At 37.0% G+C, this 3,554-nt stretch overlaps 1 protein-coding gene across 1 annotated transcript in view; it reads left to right on the top strand.

The window, feature by feature from the left end:
* NRXN1 (neurexin 1) overlaps positions 1 to 3,554 on the top strand; it is a 1,261,405-nt gene that overhangs the window by 119,399 nt on the left and 1,138,452 nt on the right. The window lies entirely within an intron of this gene.

The raw sequence follows: 3,554 nt of genomic DNA, 5'->3' as shown, positions 1-3,554 counted from the left end.
ACACACACTAATGCAATATATATATATATAGCTTATCAATTCATGATAGAAAGTATATGTGTGCATATTGGGGTGGGGAGGGTGGAGCCTAGGCATGTACCCAGCTAGTCTCCAGGCTGACCTGGGGATCTAAACCCACATTTAATCTGATTGTTTTTGTTTTCCAATGACTGATTCTGAAGAATACCACAAAAATGGGGGTAAAAATAAAACATTTAACATGAGTTTCCTACAATGTTTTTAGGAAGCAGAGAATAGTACAGTTTCTAGGAAAACTATTAACTTACAAATACTAGATTTAACCATATGAGATGGTTATTAGGCCAATTTTGACTTGAACATACTAATTTCATACCGTTTCAGCTCAGAAGCTGTTGGATTCAGCATGAATTCAGTCTTCAGAGAGGCAGAATAATTCTTTATAACAATCTTTCTCCTATGCAAATATCCTATATTTGGAAAGATTACTGAATATTTGATTCAATATAAGTAACATTTCAATAAGTTTTGAGAAACTCTTGGAAAATTTTAAACATACAGTCCAATTTACTTAGCCAGAGAACAAGCCTATTCCCTTTTTAGTAACTTCTATAAAACATTACAATTAGCCATAAATTTTGAAGCATGTAAATACCTTGAGTTTTGAACACTAAACAAAACTAAAGAACTAAAAGTTCTGTACTGAAAAATCTTTTTCATATTCAATGCATTTTTCTCTCCCAAACTATGTGCTCTATGTCCAAAGGTCCTACTGAATTGAACATAACAATACAAAATATTTCTTATTTTGAAATAAAATCTCTTGTTTTCCCAGATGTGTGTATGTGTATGCTATATAGCACAGTGGTTAAGCACTGTGTATGAGGAGCCAGATCACACATGGTAAGTGCAGTTAGTGCCCCAGTATCTGGCAGCTTAAAAAGGATGCAAGGTTCGGATATGTGTATGCCCTGGATCCTGATGGGATAGAGAGGAGGAAGAAAGGTAGCAGTGTGACCCTGCCCCAGTGCAGTGCTTTCTCTGTCTCTCTCTCTCTTGTATATGTTCACTGGCAATTGAAAAAAAAATGATGTAGAATTGGCAGGTCAGTCATACTATATAAACAATTTTATTTCCTATGCATTATATGTAAGTTTAATTTATTAAGCACAAAATTTAGGACTATTTTTTATAATATACTTTAGAATATTTTTGTGTAAATTCCTCTTAATTTTATCACAGCATATTTTGCTTTTTTAAGATGAATATATTTATTTTAGTCTGGTCTAACAATCTAATTATAGATAAATAAACTCAGAAGTATTTTAATGCTTATTTGAATAAGCCTTGGTAGTAAAATGACTTGAGACAAAAATTTATACAGCTAGTAATGTCTGACAGTTCTTTCAATTGAAAGACTCTTGTTCTACCATAGTGGAAGGTGTTCACCTACTTCTCATCCTTTTTTTTTTTTCCCTTAGAGTTTGTTGCCATAGGGTGTGTGAACTAACCAGAGAGAAAGAAAGACAGTGAGAGAAAAAGTGAGAAATCAACCCCCAAGAGGGATGGCTATGCCACAGTCCCTTCTCCTCCATTCTTCTCCTAGAATCTTAGGGACATGTGCACACACACCTGGTTTTCAAGCCACCAGGACTGGGACTTGAACCACAATCCATGTGGGAGCCTAGTGACATAGCCACTACACTATCTGGTGGCTGCTGCTCTCAATCTTAATGATAGAGAACATAGGACACTTTGAGTATTCTCTGCTGGGAACATACCAGACATGACATATCTACCGTCTGCCCGTTTACACAGAATTGCATCTGAGTATTAATACACCTTTATAACCACTAGAAGCGTAAGTAGGGATATAATTAAGTTTATTCTCTGAACTTTAATCCAAACGCTTTTCTCTTCTTTCTAAAATATGGTGGCTTTTATACTTTGAAGGAACTCACTGCTTACTCACCCAGCTTTCTGTGGAGAGTTGTATATACATGATTGAGCTTGAGTGGGAGAGTACGTGGTATGCACTATGCTCAGTTCTGTCAGTTCTGTCTTAGGAAGCATTTATTGGGACCAGCAGATGGCGTAATGGTTATGTCACTATACTCACACATAGTTGACTACGGTTTGATTCCTGGACTCAGTGACTTAAAATGCTAGGTGTGTGTGTGTGCATGCCCAAAATCCTGAGAGGGGAATAGAAGACAAGGGATTGTGGCATGGCCATCCTTCTCAGGGGTGATTGCTCACTTTCTGTCTTATTCTCTCTTGTGAGCACATGTACCGTAAAGCAAAAACCTCTCAAAAACAAAATTATTTCTCAGTAAACAAGATAAGAGTGCATGAGCATGCACAGCATAGACTGTTTATCACCATTTTACAGTTACCATGAAATAGAGTGTTCTTTCCTGAGTCCAGCTATTGAAGTGAATGCAGACATTTTAACTCTCAAAATTAAGATGTAGGTAAGAACTGAGGCTATAAAAGCAAAACAAAATTCTAAAATCTTTGTAATAATTTTTCTTGAAAAGAAAATTTGAAATTATATTAGTTATGGTTTAAGTGAGTCATTTGATATATAGTATTGATAAGTGATTATTAAATTTCATCAGATATGAGAGAATAATCTGCTGTATCATTAGGCATTTTCCCCTTTATTTCCTTCTTCCCTCCCTCCCTCCTTTTTTCCCCTCCTTTTTCTATTTTTCTTTTTATAATTACCATAACTGAGGTGGAATATTTTGAATTAAATGCCACAAATGTCTTTGTAACAAGATATTCCTAGAGTTCCAAATGTAATGCCAGGAACATCTCTGCTGCTGCAGTTGGTTTAGACTAACCCCTGAGCAGTGCAAAGGGAAAAACAGAATACCTTGACTGATGAAGTGGGGGTTGGGAGAGTGGGAGGGTGGTAATGTCTTAGACTATCATTTAGGTCAATTTGAAACAAGGAACTGGGTATATCAGTTAAAAAGAATTTTTGAAACTAGCCAGATTTCTATCCAGAGCTATTTCTTCCTTCCTTAAGTCTCTATAATAGACCTCTATTCTTCATTTTTTGTTTGAATCTCCACTTGGTTCTGGCCAGTGTTTCCCTTCCTCTGGCTAACTGTTGTGTAAGTCCAGTTTCAATGATTTCCTCCATTTCTCAGACCTTGATGCATTCCCAGACTATTGTGGCTTTCTAAAGGCATTCACTGCTAACACCAAGAGAAAAATAAAGAAAAACAAAGCCTCATCCTGTGCCTCCATGGGAACCAGACTTAGCCATACAGGCGTTTAATCCCTTCATTGAGTGGTAAAGTCGAGACAAGTAATGTGAGGGGCCACAAAGCCTGGATAGAAGTTAGCAAGTTCGATGTATGGGAGAAGGAAATAAAATCTTATTCTTCATTCCTGCTCTGCTGTTATTACTACCGTGGTTTGCTCCCCCAACTTGAAGGCTTTGTATTTGGGAAGAAGTCACTTGTGTTAGCAATTTTCATGGTACAGAGGGGGATTTAGAGAAAACCCAGGGGGCCGGTCACAGGCAAGTGTCAGAGAAGGAAGGAAACCAGAGAATAGCA

The sequence above is a fragment of the Tupaia chinensis genome, unplaced genomic scaffold, assembly GCF_000334495.1.
Source record: "Tupaia chinensis unplaced genomic scaffold, TupChi_1.0 Scaffold000622_1, whole genome shotgun sequence".
Taxonomy (NCBI): domain Eukaryota; kingdom Metazoa; phylum Chordata; class Mammalia; order Scandentia; family Tupaiidae; genus Tupaia; species Tupaia belangeri.
The sequence above is the reverse complement of the archived record's forward strand: the minus strand, read 5'-3'. Positions and strand labels throughout refer to the sequence as shown.